The sequence below is a fragment of the Canis aureus genome, chromosome 5 (genome assembly GCF_053574225.1).
Source record: "Canis aureus isolate CA01 chromosome 5, VMU_Caureus_v.1.0, whole genome shotgun sequence".
NCBI classification, from domain to species: domain Eukaryota; kingdom Metazoa; phylum Chordata; class Mammalia; order Carnivora; family Canidae; genus Canis; species Canis aureus.
The window spans coordinates 57860447-57877950 of record NC_135615.1 but is presented as its reverse complement, the minus strand read 5'-3'; the positions used below and the strand labels follow the sequence as shown (position 1 = coordinate 57877950).

Sequence of the window (17504 nt, the reverse complement as noted above, 5' to 3'; positions counted from 1 at the left end):
GGCCGGGAGGAGGACTGCGCTCACCGGAGTCTCTGGAAAATAATCCTGGGTCAAAACAGCAAGTTTTTTTTTTCTTTTTTTCTCTTTTTTAAAATTTGAACATGTGCTTCTTATAAATACAGTCCAGGATGATAAACTGTGCGCGCAACCAGGGATGCCGAGGAAACGTGGTTGGTGCGTCCTCGTCTGCGAACGTGCTCGGGCTGTTTTCATTAAGAAATAATTCATTTTCCATATTTATCGAGGGAGGTTATTTTACAATTATTTAAATACACTTTCTTTGCCTGCATTGACTTGTTTACTCGATGTTAATGGTTCTTCACAAATATTTACTAGATCTCTCTGTAAACTGTTCTCGAAATTAGACCAGAAGGTTCAAAACACTGTCTCTCACTCCTTCCTTTTAGTATCCAGCCTTTTAAGGTCATCTTGCTGCTGGCATCTGTGCAATTAACTGAGAGCATTTTATTTTATGTTTTTTATTTTATTTTATTTTATTTTTTATTTTATGTTTTATTTTTTCCCTCATTATTATTTTTTTTCAACAAACCATGGTTTGTCCTCCTCTTTCTTTCTTTCTTTTTTTAAAGATTTATTTATTTATTTGTTCATGATAGACGCAGAGAGAGAGAGAGGCAGAGACCCAGGCAGAGGGAGAAGCAGGCTCCATGCAGGGAGCCCGACGCAGGACTCGATCCCGGGATCCCGGGGTCAGGTCCTGGGCCAAAGGCAGGTGCAAAACCACTGAGCCACCCAGGGATCCCTGACTTAATTTTTAAAAATCAAATCCACTTAATCAGCAAATAATGTATTATTGGTTTCAGAGGTAGAGGTCAGGGATCCATCAGTCTGATATCACACGCGTGCTCGTCCCATCACGTGCCCCCCATGCCCGTCCCCCGCCCCCCTACCGCCTCCCCTGGGTTTGTTTCCTATGATCAGTCTCCATGGTTTGTCTCCTTCTCTTATTTCACCTCCTTTTATTTTTCCCTCCCTTCCCCTATGATCCTGTTTTATTTCTTAAATTCCACATACGAGTGAGATCATATAATCGTCTTTCTCTCATCGACTTATTTCGCCTTTCTGATGTCTTAATTACTCGTTTCGTAATGGGGAAAAATTCACAGTCCAGCTAAATCTCTGCCTCCACATCCTATTCTCCTTGGGCTCTGGAAATGTAAAGTTGGCAGGTCCTGGGAAATCGTCCAGTTAGCAGTGACCCAGTCATCTCCTGCCTGGAGGCAGCCCTGGGTAGGGCCCTGGGTAGGGTCTGGCCATGTCCCCGAGGGGGCTGGTCTCTGAGTTCCCGCCTGGGAGGTGCTGGCACCCAGCAGAGCGGGTTAGGGTGACAGGGGTCCTCTGTCTTCTGGCGGGTGCTCTATGGGATGTCCTTGGTCTTACGGTCTTTTATTTTTAAGCTTTCTTAGAGCACGAGCAGGAGTGGGGAGGGCAGGGGCCTGGGAGGAAGACCCTGAAGCAGACCCCTGAGCACAGAGCCCTGCGTGGGCTCAGTCCTAGCACCCGGAGGTCACGACCTGAGCTGAAACTGAGTCGGCCGCGGCACCCGCTGAGCCTCCCGGGGGGCCCCAGCCCCTACGGCCCGTGAGGTTTTCGGCCTCCTAGACGGTGCGGTCCTGTCCGCCTGGCTCCTCCGGGCCATGCTACCCCGCGCTCGCCAGCCAGCGGATCTCGAAGCTGGGCCGGCCCTTCCTCGGCGTCTCCTCACAGAAGCACCCTGGCTCCTTGGCTTTACCCCCGGAGGCCCTGGCCCGACACTGCCTTTAAGAAACCCTGCCACGCTGGGATTTCAAGCACAGGCTCCTTTACTCTGGGACCCTGCAGGGTATTTAGCTGAGGCGGGGCGGGTGGGCAGTGCCCGGGCAGGTGCGGGCAGGTGTGGGGCTTGGGGGCAGAGAGAGGCAGGTGCGGGGTGGGTGGGCAGTGCCCAGGCAGGTGCAGGGCAAGGCCTCCGAGAAGGTGTGGGGCAGGTGCGGGGCAGGTGCGGGGCCCCTGGGCAGGTGCGGGGCAGGTGGGCAGTGCCCAGGCAGGTGCAGGGCCCCGGGCAGGTGTGGGGCAGGTGCGGGGCACAACAGACCCACGGTGAACACCAGTCTTCTCTCAGGTCTCAGCACTCCACACTCACCCAGGAAGATGTTTAACCTCTTCCCTTTTCAGTGGGGAGAAATTTTTTCTCCCCTAAACTATTATTTATGAATAAGCTGTATATATAGGTCGCTTAGGATTCTAGTACTTGATTTTTTTAAGATTTTATGTATTTATTTATTTAATAAATAAATTAAAGGGTGAGTGAGGGGACGGTCAGGGGACGGAGGGAGAGAGGTTGTCGGGGAGACCGTGCTGAGTGCGGAGCTCCAAGCGGGGCTCAATCTCACGACCCAGAAATCATGACCTGAGTTGAAAGCCGGAGCTGCTCGCTCGACTGACTAAGCCACCCAGGCTTCCCAAGATTATATATGTTTTTTTTTTTAAAGATTTTATTTATTTATTCATGACAGACAGAGAGAGAGAGAGGCAGAGACACAGGCAGAGGGAGAGCAGGCTCCATGCAGGGAGCCCGGTGTGGGACTCGATCCCGGGACCCCGGGGTCACGCCCTGGGCTGAAGGCTTCGCTAAACCACTGAGCCCCCCGGGCTGCCCTATATATGGTTTTTTTGAGCAGAGAGACAGAGAAAGGCAGGGGGCAAGACCGAGAGGGAACCTCGGGGTCGGAGGCTTAACCCGCCGAGCCACCCAGGGGCCCCTCTAGCACCTGATATTTAACACTGAGCTTCTGAACCTCAGAAAACCTTTCATCTGTTCAAAAGCCTTAGTTTTTACAAATCACAATGGTCTCGGGGTTCAAGACTATCTCTATCATAAGTTTACAAAGTCAAATGTGGTTTCTTCATTCTCGCTGTGTTTTGACCTCTCCTGGGGCGCAAGTCTCCGTCTCAAATTCAGGGTTTTTTTTTTTTTGTGTGTGTGTGTGTGTGTGTGTGTGTGTGTGTATGTGCGTGTGTTTTGTTTTTAAGTTTATTTATTTATTTTTTAGGAATCTCTGCCCCCCAGTGTGGGGCTTGAACTCAAGACCCTGAGATCAAGAGCCGTATGGTCTTCCCACCGCCCAGCCAGGTGCCCTTTGGACTCCGTTTCAATGGAGGGAAAACGGGGGGCGACCCCTTCGGCAGGCGTTTGCCAGATGTTCTCTGTGTGCCCTTGGGAACTGGGGCTCCCGGCGGGCCCCGGGGGCGCTTCATTCAGGATGCGACCTCGGCCGTGTTCCGGTCTCCCCGCGCTTGCAGCTCTTACCAAGGTCTCTGTTGCAGCTGGTTCTGGGTCTGCCCCACATTTATGACCCAGTTTGTGCAGAGAACTATTTTCGTCTCTGCTTTCTATGCCTCCACGGTAGCGTTTGGATTCGATAAGTGTGAGATCTCACCCCGAAGCTGTTTCTTGAAAGGGATCGCAAACATCGAGGAGTAGATGATCTAAGCGGCCCTAAGAACTCCTCGCCCACAACGCCGTGAGGTCCCCAAGGTGGGAACACGACGCGTCCGCTCATCCACACCGCATGGCCGTTGTCGGGGGCCCTGGGGTCAGCGACAAGGGCAATGGGGCCACTGGAGGTTGCACCCAGCCCCCCAACAGCGTCCTTCTAAGGGAAACTAGGTGGTGACGTGAGCCTGCATTGTGCCCGGTATGTTCAAGGTGACCACAAGTACGGGGCTCAGCCGGCGTGGGGCTTGGGTCGTGACCAGGGGTCCTGGGGTACAGCCCACGTGGGCTCCTTGCTCGGCGGGGAGTCCCCTTCTCCCTCTGCCTGTCCCACTCCCCTTGCTTGAGCTCTCTCTCTCTCTCAAATGAATAAATAATGACAATCTTAAAAAAAAAATTGTGGATTGACTGGGCCTGTGAGATAAGCCGAGCAGCCAGGTCATCCATCCACGTCATTTCTTTTTTTTTTTTTAATAATAAATTTATTTTTTATTGGTGTTCAATTTGCCAACATACAGAATAACACCCAGTGCTCATCCCATCAAGTGCCCCCCTCAGTGCCCTGTCCACGTCATTTTTCTGGGAAGAAACCGGAGGCACGTTGAGTCTTTGGCACAAGGAAGGAGATGGGGCGTCGGTTCTTGTTCTGTGGGACTGGGAGTCAGTAGGACTCTGGGCCTAGAGAACTTTTTTATTGATTATTATTATTATTATTATTTATTGATTATTATAAAGTCTTGCTCAGCCGAGACAAAGTCTTAATGAACTTCCAGAGGGTTCCACGGGGAACCCAGGAGGGAGAATGACAAAGTACAAAACCCGGGAAAGTCTGGGCCATACTTGCTGCCTCTTTCATTGAAAAACAGAGTAATAGAGCAAGGAGTGGCCCCAAATTCAAATCCTCCCTCTTGTTTCCTAACTGACCCCGAAGGAGTCATTTAACATCCTTGAACTTTAGGAGACCTATCTATGAGTCAGGCTTGCAAAGATAAGAAGGACTAAGATGCCAAGTACCCAGGAATCTAAGTTATCATTTGTGTTTTATTTATTTATTTCTTTTTAATTAAAAAAATTTTTTTTTTAAAAAATTGAAAAGGCACCTCCAATTAATGTTTGAAATAATGTGTTTTTCTTTTCCCACATTTTCCAAATATATAAAATAATATCATATTGAATATGTTCTTTCAAACATATTTATTTCCCCAAATATTTCCCATGTTTGTGAGTGGCCGTCTTCCGTTGATAGTCACTGAGTTGGACTTTCTAAATTGCCCCTTGTTCACGGGGGGCACGTGCCGTGGAGTATTATAATGTGATTGGCCTGGATGTCATTACCACTCATTGTCCGTGGAGGCATTTACGATGCAGCTCCATGCTTGGGGCACATCCAGGTAGGTTGGCAGCTCTTGGTTTCTGGCACCTTGAGAGCCAAGATGGTTCTGCAATGATCAGCCTTGGAGGCTTGAACATGGAAAGACTGGAAAGTTTTTTTTTTTTTAAGATTTTATTTATTTATTCATGAGAGACACACACACACACACAGAGAGAGAGAGAGGCAGAGACCCAGGCAGAGGGAGAAGCAGGCTCCATGCAGGGAGACTGAGCGGGACTCGATCCCAGGACCCTGGGGTCACGCCCTAGGCCCAAGGCAGATGCTCAACCGCTGAGCCCCCAAGGCGCCCCCACGACTGGCGAGTCTGGATCACAGTTAACGGTTTTTCCAAAGCACACGAGCCAAGGGAAGGAATTCCTGGGGTCCTATGCCAGGTAGTGAGTCACGCGGAGGATCCTGAACTGGGTGTGAAGATGGGGAAAGTTAGTTAGTCTGGAAAAGCTCAGAGATGGAGTTTGGGTTTTGGGAGCTGCTGCAGAGAAGGAAAGGACGTGGAGGGGGTGAGTCCAGACCAGGGCCGAGTGAGTAGATAAATCCTGGGATTTAGAGATTAGGGGAGCAGGGGAATCCTCCCGGTCCAACCAATGAATGGAATATCCCATAGCCCTCGCGTCCTGGCCCAGGGCTGTCGGAGACATTTCTGCTTTCCAGGAGCTCCTCCAGGAGCTGGGATGTCAGGGTAGAGGCAGGACAGGGTGTTGTGAGGATTTGGGAGGAAGCGACAGGTCAGTTGTGGGGGAGGCACGAGCTTGGGGAAGGCTTCCCAGAGGTGGTGGCATTCTGCAGGTGAGGACACTGAGGCCCAGGGAGAAGAAACGAAGCATCCAGGAACATGCACCGGGGAGGTAGCAGAGCTACGGAGCTGTGGCTCGTTCTGGCCGCCGTCCTGCAGCTGTGTGCCTGCCCGGGAAAGTGAGGGCTCACGGGAGGCCTGGGGGTCCTGGAGCAGGAGGGGCTGATCCTGGGCCTCCCGATTGGGCACCCTGAGGCTACATGTGCTTCGCCGTGCAGAGCCTGCGGCCTTGGGTGAAGCGAGAAGGCCTTGGGCGGGCACCGGGCAGGCACCGGGCGGGCACCTTGGGTGGGTCCCCTGCCCGGGGGCTGTCCGCGCTGCATTGCTGGTGACGAGCGGCCCAGGTGCCGGCCCAGGGGCCTGGAGAAGCCCTGTGCCTTCTTCCGTCACCTTGGTCCTCGCCAGCACATTCGGCTTGGGTGGCCGTGCCTGGACCTGCTGCGACCCGAGAGCCTTGGGGTGCGGCGAGCGGGGCCCAGGGCCGTCCTCCCAGCGTGGCTTTCGAAGCCCCGCTGGTACCAGGGCTGCTGGCAGAACAGCCTCCGGGGACACTTGCAACGGGGTTTCACACGAGCAGGGAAGGACCCGCCCTGGGGTTCTGGGGTTCGATGTTCACATTGTCAGAGAGCGAATCAGCTGCGTGGAGCGCGATTCACATAATTAGATGAGGAGATGGAAATCCTAAGTGCTTCCAACTCTATTTCCTTCATTTAGGAGTTTCTCATGTTGTAAGTGTGACCCTAAGAAAGCAGCTCGAAACGATGCTGAAAATGTGGGGGGAACAAAGGGAAGAAACAAGAAGATCTGGGGCTGCAGTTGACCCAGTCCATGTCACCTGGGGTTCCGGGCAAGGAGTCGCCGCTCCTCAGGTCCCCTCCACCTTCCCTGGTGCCCTAACGCAGTCCAATGTCAGGTTTCAGAATGGGAGGTTCAGTGAGATGTAAGAGGCGCGGATGTTCGGAGGAGCTGGAGGGTGGCTGGGTGTGGCTGACTGCCCCGCTGACAGCCGGAAAGCTGAGGCCCAGGCTGCATGTGAAATGGTTGGGGGAGCTGGACCCGGAGCACCGCCCTGGAAGGCCGCCCCAGTAGACACCAGGGTGGGAAAAAATGTGCTCTGCTGATTTTTTCTCGAAGACTCAAGATGTTCTATTTGTTCAGTATAACAGGCTTTCCATGACCTTCAGTAGTTCTGTGGTCCCACTTCCTGGGCCACCCAGCGGCAGAGTGAGGACGCACAATAGGATCCCATTTCTTTTTTTCTTTTTTTAAAATTTTATTTATTTATTCATGTGTGTGAGAAAGAGAGAGAGAGAGAGAGAGAGGCAGAGACCTAGGCAGAGGGAGATGCAGGCTCCATGCCGGGAGCCCGACGTGGGACTCGATCCCGGAACTCCAGGATCGTGCCCTGGGCCAAAGGCAGGTGCTATAGAATCCCATTTCTAAGAAAAGCATCATCCGGGTCTCGGGTCTCCGGCGGGGAGAGGCTTTAGAGAAAGGAACGTCTGGAACCACTTGCTTGGGACTCTAAGCCTGATCAGCTGGAGAAAGGAGTCCACAGGCCGGGGCCGCCCTTGTTTGGTCTCAGAGCAACTTGGTCTCCAGGCTGCAGTGCTCATGACACAGGAGACAGGGGCCATCTCTCTGCCATGGGGGAGCTGCTGCTTTGGACCTGAGTGGCCGTTCCCTCCAGTCGACGGCTCTGGAGCAAGCGGCCCCCTGATGGGCAACGCAGCGACCTCGTCCCTTGTCATTCTGAGCCGCGTGAAGGCGAGAGGAAGAAAGGCCAGGCAGGTGGCCCGAACTCACCAGAGCAGCTTCGAGAATGGCCAGGGGAAGGGACCTAAAGCAGCGAGGGGGTAGTGGGTCCCACTCCGTACCCACGGCACAGGCAACGTCAGGAGGCCCCCTGCAACCTGGTGTGCTCAGGGATCGAAGAAAACAGAAACTCGGGGGCACCTGGGGCGCTCGGCAGGGGAGCGTCTCTGCCTCAGCCCAGGGCGTGACCCCGGGTCCCGGGATCGAGTCCTGTGTCGGGCTCTCTGCGTGGAGCCTACGTCTCCCTCTGCCTGGGTTTCCGCCTCTCTCTCCCTCTCTCTGTGTCTCTCATGGATAAATAAATACAATCTTAAGAAAAAAAAAGAGGGAAGAAAACAGGAACTCATGTTCAGTGTCGGCAGCTTTTGTGCTCTTACTTCGTAGAGCGAATTGGTAATTCCCAGTAAAGTGGGGATGCGTCTCCTTGTCAATCGGGTATTTCGCGTCTCAGAATTCACTCTAAGACTGTCTCATAAATGCCCAAGGAACACTGTAAGAACAGAAAAAGCAAAAATGATGCAATGTGCTATCTCCTCGAGCGGGGGCTTGACCAGCTGCAGCCCCTGGGGTTAAATCCCGCTACCTATCTGTTTCTGCTTAGCTTGCAGGTAGTTTTTACATTTTTAGAGGCTTAAAAATATCTGTGACACAGTTTTACACTGTGTAAAGATTTTATGAAATTTGAGCATTAGTGTCCGGGGTGAGGTTGAACAGAGCCACGCTCACTCATGCAAGCGTTGTACTTACTGCGGGGCCTCCACAAATACTGTTAATTTACATTAAAAGTAGATTTCTTGAGCCTGGATGAAAAAAAAAAAAAAACATTGAGCTATGTGTGATTTATTTAAACCTTTTGAATCGATTCCTAGCATTAGGGTCGCCAACTCATTTAAGGTGGCAAACATAGAGAGCAACACAAGCGTGAGGGTCAATGTCCGCTTATTTTCTCTTTTTTTTTTGTAAAATAACTTTTTTTAAAAATAATTTTCTTTAGTAAAATAACCAAAGGAATCGAGTAGAAGGGACTTGTCTTGACAAACCTGAGTGAACCTAGCCAAAGCAATTCCAGTCACCTCCCGCACTTGTAGAAAAGGCGCCACTTTCGCTCCAGGCAGTCCTCTCGAATGATACTGTGAGACGTGATAAATGCACGTGAGAGTAGCTGCTCGGACCCGGTTTCCTGTTTGGGGTTTGGTAAATTGTGTGCTTTCCATTGCATTAAAGTCGATTTCTATACGTACCCTAGCAGCTTCCTGTGTTTGTTGAAGAAGATACACAACAGCGCGGGCTTTTTCCACGGTGAGAAAAAATACTTCCCAGCTGCATTGCGTTTCTGGAAGTGGACCCACCCGTCACCACTGGCACCAAGTATTTAGCAGTCTGGACGCTGGTGGAGGGGAGGGAGGGGTTTGCACGGCTCCTAAACCACGTTTGCTGCCGGGCGAACCTCACAATGTGATGTTTCTGAGCTCTGAGTTCCGGGTAGCGGAGCTTGGGGGGGGGCAGCCCCGCAACTGGGAAGGATCGAGCCTGCCAGGGCCTTGCCCGTGAACGGACGGGGACGCTCTTCCATGTATGGCGGCGCTTGCTTATCTGACCCACTTTACGGGTTATTCACAGAAAGTTTTAGGCCAAGCCTGGATCCTTTCCTCTGACCGATCTTACCACCCCCTGTGATTCTCCAGACAGGCTCCCCCTCTCTGATGGTGCGCGGGGGAAAACAGTCAGGATGCCTCCCTGTTAGCGTTCCATACGTGCCTATCCTCTGCCCCACTTTTTATGAGATCCAAATTTTTTTTCCAATACTTTATTTTATTTAAATTCAATTTGCCAGCATGTAGTATAGCCCCCAGTGCTCATCCCGTCCAGGGCCCCCCGTCAGTGCCCGTCACCCAGTCACCCCATCCCCTGGCCCACCTCCCCTTCGTCAGCCCTTTGTTTTTCAGAGTTAGGAGTCGCTCACAGTTTGTCTCCCTCTCTGATTTTCCCCTCTCAGTTCCCCCCCTTCCCTGACGGTCCCTTTCACTATTTCTATTCCACATATGAGTGAACCCAGATGATGGTTGTCCCTCTCCGACTGACTTATTTTCACTCAGCATCATACCCTCCAGGTCCTGGATCAAATCTGTATGCAACACTGTGATGTAAGTGGTGTCGTCTTATTTCCCAGAGGAGGGGACGGAGACTCAGAGTTCAAGATACTTGTCTACGGGCACACACACATTTCGAAGTTGATTACGAGTTCTAGGTTAACCACGGCTTTTGAGAGCTCGAGCCGTGGAGACTTCTCTCTGAGTGCCAGGAATCTGAAATGATTTCTACCAATTTTGCAAGGCAGATTTTAAACCAATCTCCTCTCCTGCCACTTTTTTTTCCCAAGTAAACTCTACCCCCGACATGAGGCTCAAAGTCACAACCCAGAGATCAAGAGCTGCATGCTCTCTGACTGAGCCAGCCAGGGGCCCCTAGACCTGTCTCCTTTTATATAAACAACAACAAAAACCCTGAAGATCTTAACACTTGAGATGGCGAGAAAGTAAATAAAATCCAAGCTATAACATAATATGTTATTCAGGTTTCTTTTTTTCAGGTTTAAAAAAATAAAATCAGTTGAACAAAGATGGTGACAGTGTCTTTATTGCTAGAAAACCATTCTTTTCGGGCAGATTATAAATGTAAGTAATCTTTTCCAATACATTTTTTTTTGCCCGATGCAGAGCAATTTCCACGTTCTTTCCAGATGATTCCTTTGTTAATATTTCCACTTAAAGCCTTGTTACCTTTGCTCTGTGTCCTACTGCACATCGTTGTTTCCATAGCAACGAAATAGCCTGAGGAGGGGTAGCAACTGGCTCTTGAGAGGATGAAAATGCAATGGAAAGTTCCACCTGAAATAACAACATGCAAATCACTTCAGCATATGATAAACAACAAAGAAAGTGATGCTTTTTTGGGGGAGACAGCTTATTTGGTTTTTGGACTGTGCTCGTTTTTCTGACAGCTTCTCTTTCTTGTGCTATCTCCCTTGCGTTATTTTTTTCTTTTTTTGAGACCAAAATAAAATCATTAAAAAACAAAAATTCAACCTGACATTGCATGTGACTCAATGGCAGATGTAGAGATTTGTGCTTCCAGAGATAGTTCTGGAGCAGAACATTTTACGAAAGCTTTTGATTCTGAAACGAATGTGAGCCTTGATGAAGCGACCTTTGGTTGCCAGGAGAGAGCTCAAGTGTGAGATGCTGCACGGAAGTGAGACTTCCCCAACTATTCTCTCAAGAACGTCTGCTATGACTTTTGCTTATCTCCTTCCAGAGGGTCTTTAACACACTCAAATAAATGGAAGTATTCGGTATTGAGCTACCGGGTCTTAGAGGAATATTCGATTTCCTTTTTGGAATCTTGAAAGTAGCTTTCAAAATTGGGTTCCCCTAAAATAAAATCGTTGCTGAAATGCCATCTTGAGATGGCCCGTAGAAGAGGCGACATAGATACTCATTTTATGTTATCAGAAGTCGTGGGGCTGTTTTCAGTGCTCCTCCCTCGCACAACACGAAGCACACTGTGTGTATGTGCGGGGGTCAATGGTGTTCCTGTAAAATTAGGGGAGATGTCAGTGTCTGTCTTCTCGGAGGCCCAATAAAGTCATTCTTCACGGCTGTTTGTGGCTCTTATCTGTGGGTATTGCTCTTGGATGTCTTCCCCTATGTTTTCAGGCAAGCAAAGACCATAGGGCGCATCTTTAAGACTCTGGAAAGCTAGTGCCCAAGCACCGCAATGCCTCCCTTTATGTAGGTATGTAGTGGGCTCAATTGTCTCAAGCTGCACCCTCACCTCTGCCTCTTCCCTGGGGTCATGCTGGCATGTGGGAGCCCCCGTCATGAGGCCCGGCGCCTTCACTGCAAAGCTGCTCATTTATATTTTGCTCTGTCTCATGAAATAATGAAGTCAATAGCTGGAAGATCTCAAGGTGAGGTCCTCTGGCAGACGCTTAGCGGACTGAGCCACCCAGGCGCCCCCGTAATCTGAATTTTGAGTAGATTTCCATTTTTTTTACTTGTTTATTTGATGCTCAATAAAGCCCTCCACTGAGGAAGATTCGGGGGGTGGGAGGGACTGACCCTGGTGCTTAAAAAGCTGTCAAGTCCTCTCGTGCAAGAGCAGCCTCCTGGTCCCTGTGCCAACCGCCCCCGGCCCCTGAGCCTGGCCCCTTCATCTGCGTCCTCACCAGGCCCTGAACCCTTCAGGTTACTCCTTATGTTTTCCTTAATTCTTCTGCAAAATCTGGACGAGGAATGATCCGTCTTTGCAAACTGTGTGGGATTAGGAACGTGTGGGGAAGCACAGCTGCAGAGACGGAGGTGGAGAGTTGTGTATTTTTGTCCCAATAGCTCTGCCCTCCTGGATGACCTCGATTGCACTGGTTCTTTCTGGGGCATACAGGGCGGTGGGGTGGGCGTACAGTAGCTGTGGATATTCCGTGTGGGGCCTTCCACGAAAACATTTCCTTTTAGTGAGAGGGGTGCTGATAGGATATGATTAGGAGGCAGCGTGGTTATCTAATAATTTGGTTCACGGCCACATGAATCCTAGCTTGCATTTCCTGGGAAGAAATCAAATTTTGGCTGAAGGACAGTGACCCAGAAACACTGAGAGACGTGCGAAGAAATCTACTTGGGTTTTTACTTATTTGTTCTTTAAAGATTTTATGTATTTATTCATGAGAGACCCAGAGAGAGAGAGAGAGAGGCAGAGACCCAGGCAGAGGGAGAAGCAGGTTCCATGCAGGGAGCCCGACGTGGGACTCGATCCTGGGACCCTGGGGTCAGGCCTTGGGCCCAAGGCGGCACTACACCGCCGAATCCCCGGCTGCCCCAGGAACGTCCTCTTAAGGGTTCTTGTTTCCTATTCCTGTTTACAAAACACACGAACATGGCTCATTTCTTCAGCTCGACAGACTCCCAATGACTTGCTTCCAGGGAGCCACGACCCTTCCTTCCGAGCGCCAAGGCCTGTGTCCCTGAGCCCCGCAGGCCATGAGGCTGTGCCCGCCACCAGGTTCCCGGGGTCCGGCTCTGAGCTGCAGACGCCAGGCAGGAGGTTCCTGGGGGAGGCCTTGGAGAGCCGTGTCGGTGGGGTGCAGCCCCGGGGCTCGGGGGAGGGGGAGGGGGGCTGCAAGGCCAGGCGGCCGCCCCACAGGTCTGCAGGGTCCCTGAGGGAGCTCAGGGGCCGGAAAGCACGGGACGGTTGTCCTATCGGAGGCAAAGGGACCCTGCTTTTACATCCCGTGCGCCCCTCCAGGGTCGGTGGTGCCCTGAGCCCGGGAGGGGATGGGACCCCGGCAAGGCCTGCACGGCCGCTGAAGAGCTGTTGGCGGCCGGGTCTCTAGGCGCTGGGGCCGGACGCGGGAACAGAGGCTGCGACACTTGCCCGAGGTTGCGCCTTCCGTGCAGGGCCCCAGGGGGACAGAGCCCATGCTCCCAGTCGTCAGCGCCCCACCCGCAGCCCACGGACCTGCCCGATTCTGGAAGAGAAGTAAATGCTTTGAAGACAGTGAAGGGGCACAGGAAGGTGAGGTCGGCAGACAGGCCCGGCGACCCGGGGACGTGAGACGTGATGCTGAGCATGGTGAGACCGAGGGGTCCCGATCTGGCTGAGCACGCGGCCAGCGGGCCCACCCAGCGCCCCTCCAGGGGCCTTGGGCTGCCCCCCAGCCTGGCCAGCAGGACCCCTGTGTGCCGAGCTGCCTGTGGGGCCCGGGGGGCTCGGGGGTTGAGGTGTCTCGGACTCAGGACCCGGGGGGCTCAGTGGCCGGGGCAGCCTTGGACTCAGGACCCGGGGGGGGGCTCAGTGGCCAGGGCAGCCTCGGACTCAGGACCCAGGGGGGCTCGGCAGCTAGGGCGGCCTCGGACTCAGGACCCAGGGGGCTCAGCGGCCAGGGGGCCTTGGACTCAGAACCCGGGGGGCTCGGTGGCCGCGGGGCCTCGGACTCAGGACCCAGGGGAGCTCGGTGGCCGGGGGTCTCGGACTCAGGACCCAGGGGGGCTCGGCGGCCGGGGGTCTCGGACTCAGGACCCAGGGGGGCTCGGCGGCCGGGGCGCCTCGGACTCAGGATCCGGGGAGCTTGGTGGCCAGGGTGCCTTGGATACAGGTGCGGAAGGCAGAGGAGCTCGGGGGCCTGGGTGTCTCTGGGTGCCAGGTGGCAGGAAGCAGCTGGGCTGGAGCGCTCCCACGGGGCTTTTTATTACAAGAGAGGAATAAAGGTATCCTCTAAGGCCTGGAATTTTAGGGGGTCAGTATTTGTCACGGAGCTTAGTCTAACGTCATGAGTACAGGGTAGAGATATATTTGGAATCCTCTGGTCTCGGAGAACCTGGGCGCCTCAGTCGTGGGAGTGGCTTTTGATTTTGGCTCAGGTCCGGATCCTAGGGTCTTGGGGTTGAGCCCTGCTGGGGCCTCCGGACGTGGTGGGGAGTCTGCGTGAGATTCTCTTGCCCCCTCTGCCCCTCCCCCATATTGCGTGCACTCTGTCTCGAAATAAATAGGATCTTTATAAGAAATGCTTTAGTATAGGACGCCTGGGAGGCTCAGCGGTGGAGCGTCTGCCTTCGGCTCAGGGCGTGACCCCGGGGTCCCGGGATCGAGTCCCACATTGGGCTCCCTGCATGGAGCCTGCTTCTCCCTCTAAAATAAATAAAATATCTAAAAAAAATACGTCAGTATAAATAGCATAATGTATTATTATTATTGGGGGTGGTATGATGGTTAATTTTATCAGCGTGCCTGGGACGCAGGGCCAGATGTTGGTCAAGCGTTATTCTGGATGTTTCTGTGAAGGTATTTTTTGAATGAGATTATCATTGAAATATGTGGAGTTTGAGTAAAGCTGATGCGAGTGGGCCCTAGCCAATGAGTCGAATGCCTTCATGGAGCAGAGGTCGAAGTCTGGAAGCAGCAAGGAATCTGGCTGGCAGTCGGCCCCAAGCTCCTTCTGCAGCGCCCTGCATCCTGGCTCCTCAGCAGAATCCTTTGCACTCACCCTCGACTCTGCCCCAAGTCTCCAGCCCGCCAGCCTCCCCCATCAGACTGGACTCCTCAAGCCTCCAGAATCATTAGAATGAATTTCTGTATTGACACATCCTGCTGCTTCCGTTTGGACAAGCCGGACTGATTACAAGGAGTTATTGGCACCTGAAGCACCAGATGAGGAACCCCACCTTCCAGAGGGCAACTGCGCCCTCACATATCATCATGGAAATCTACTCCAGGAAGGCGGGTAATTGGGATAAAGACTGTTAGAGACACATACACATCTTATTGGTGGACGGATCGTAGCCGAGATGTATGGATGGCTAAGACGTTTTATCTATCGCCATTTCCCTTGTCAGAATGAGATGGGAGAGCCTGTCAAGGCCCATTGCCTTAAGGCTACAGCACTCCTGGGCCTGGGCCCGTGTCCCACAGAGAACGGCACAGCCCGATCCAACCAGGGGGCTGGTGGAGCCTGCGGCGAGGGTTTTTCGTGTCTGCCCTGAGGGAACCTCGTGTGCCAAGTGTTTGCTTGTGAGCCCAAGGACAGAGGAAAGGGGTTCACCCAGCTTCCAGCGACAGGTCGAAAGAGTGGTTTTTTTTTGGGTGTTTATCAATGATGCAGGTGGCACAATTTGATGTAGGATGTCTCACCGTTAATCTCCAAAGGCTTTCACTAGTTACCAAAAGAGCTGACCATTGTTGAGTGACCAGTGTGACTTACATCAATTCCTCAAGACTGGAAAGAAGGCAATGGAGAATAGTATGTGGGTGAGCATGGACAGTCCTTAAACGGATGGATGGATGGATGGATGGATGGATAGATAGATGGATGGATGGTTGGATGGATAGATGGATGGATGGATAGGTGGATGGATACATGGATGGATGGATGGATGGATGGATGGATGGATGGATAGATGGATACATGGATGGATGGATGGATGGATACATGGATGGATGGATGGATGGATGGATGGATAGATGGATGGATGGATTAGAGAAAGAGCTTGTGAGTGACTGGGGGGTAGGGAGTGGAGGGTCAGAGAGAAAGAGAATCTTAAGCAGGCTCCATGCCCAGGGCAGAGCCTGACATGGGGCTTGATCTCATGACCCAAAGATCATAACCTAAGCCAAAATCAAGAGTCAGACATTCCACCAACGGAGCCACCCAGGTGCCCAGGGCCCTGAATTTAAATCCCATATCTGCCACTTGCTAGTTGTGTGGCCCTGGTCAACACATTCTTCTTTTTCAATCTTCTTTCAAGTATTTCCCAGTCACTAGGGGCTGTTGGGAAGATCACACGGGCGAATGCCTGTGCCATGCTCAGTTCGGTGCCTAAGTGAGCATCTGGAACAAGCGTTGATGGGTATCACCATCGGCAGCGAGCAGTGCTGTGTAATGGCAGGCTGCACACAGGGGAAGGTCAATCATTAGGCACTGTGGCAAAGGCATATCCCTTTGACGGCGTTCTTACGTGCCTTCTTAATGAAGAGAATAAACACCCAGAAAACAACCCAGGCATCCCCTGATTTGTGAAAGTGTGTGCTATGCCACTTTGCTTTTATGCAAGGCCTACATTAAGACTTGCCTTGTTTTTGTTAACAAAGAAATCCAAAGAGAATTTTCACTTTTATGAAACAAGGTGAAACACAGAAAGAGCATTTGTTCTGCAGCCGCCAGTCATTAGAGAGGCTGCGACCGCGTCCGGCGTGAGCCGGATGGCCCCAACCTCCCGCCCCGGGAACCACACTCGGCCACCGCGGCTTTGAACTGTGCCTGGGGACACCTCTGCTTTATCTCCATTTGTCTTGTTCATCATAAGCAAAATGGGGCCTAAGGTATCGGAAAAACCTAAGAGATGTTATTCTTCGGGTCGGGGATGCTCAGACATTTCCGTCTAAATGAATGGTGGCTGCTGCTTCACATGACGCCGTTTCTGCTTTACTGAAGTTTTCAGAGGGACGCTCTACCTTTGGGGAGCAGGGGAAGCCTGTGGTGTCCTGTACTGCTAAACTGTGAAGGCTTGAGTGTTTCCCCCCCAGGTGCGCACAGAGAGCTGTAAATTAATTCTTCGGCTTACCCTTGACGGTGTTTTCTGAGCCACTGTGAGAGATGTTGCGATGAGCTCTGGGCCCCGGGTGCTCTGTGTTCAAGTACGTGTGGGAGGTAGTGGTGTATCTGTCGGCTGGGGCTGCCATATGGAACCCCGCAGGCCGGGTGACTCCGACGGTGGAAGCTTACCTCCTCACAGTTCTGGAAGTCGAAGAGTGGAATGCTGGCAGGTTGGCTCTTAGTGAGGTCTCTTCCCAGCTTGCAGGTGGTTTCCTTCATGCTGCATCCTCACCATGACCTTTCCTCTGTCTGTGAGCACTCCTGGTATCCCGTCCTCTTCTTACAGGGATGTCAGTCCTATTGGACGAGGGCCTCACCATCATCACCTCATTTTCACCTTAATTACCTCCTTAATCCCCTGTCTCCAAATATCCCCCTAACCTTGGAGGTTAGGGCTCTAACATGTGAATATCAGGGGAACACAGTTCAGTCCAGAACAGCTGCGTCTGAAATGTCAACTACGCTTCTTTGTTATTGGACTTTATTATCCTAAAGGCGAAAGGATATATGATAACATATAAGTTTCCCAAACTTATTATCCTTTGAAATCCCATTTGGATTTTTAAGACATCCCTTATTTGGGAAAAGCCATTCAGAATAAACTGTGGTGCTCACCAGTACTCAGGGAAAGCCGAGACAGGTAGGACTGTTGACTTTCATATTGAATAGTCTAGTTTGTTCTCGCCTATTGTTGATTTTTTAAAAAAATATTTATTTATTCCTGAGAGACACAGAGAGAGAGAGGCAGAGACACAGGGAGAGGGAGAAGCAGGCTCCGTGCAGGGCGCCCGATGGGGACTCGATCCCGGGACCCCGGGGTCACGCCCTGGGCTGAAGGCAGATGCTCCACCGCTGGGCCCCC

The 17504-nt window shown here is 52.0% G+C and overlaps 1 long non-coding RNA gene across 1 annotated transcript; it reads right to left on the bottom strand.

Annotated features, from left to right (window-relative positions):
* Window positions 1-10062: 10062 nt before the first annotated feature.
* Window positions 10063-16869, bottom strand: LOC144313461 (uncharacterized). The gene is made up of 2 exons (XR_013379108.1): window positions 16611-16869; window positions 10063-10385 (listed from the first exon to the last, which is right to left on the bottom strand). It is a non-coding gene; the product is annotated as an uncharacterized LOC144313461 (long non-coding RNA).
* Between the last annotated feature and the right edge of the window lie 635 nt (window positions 16870-17504).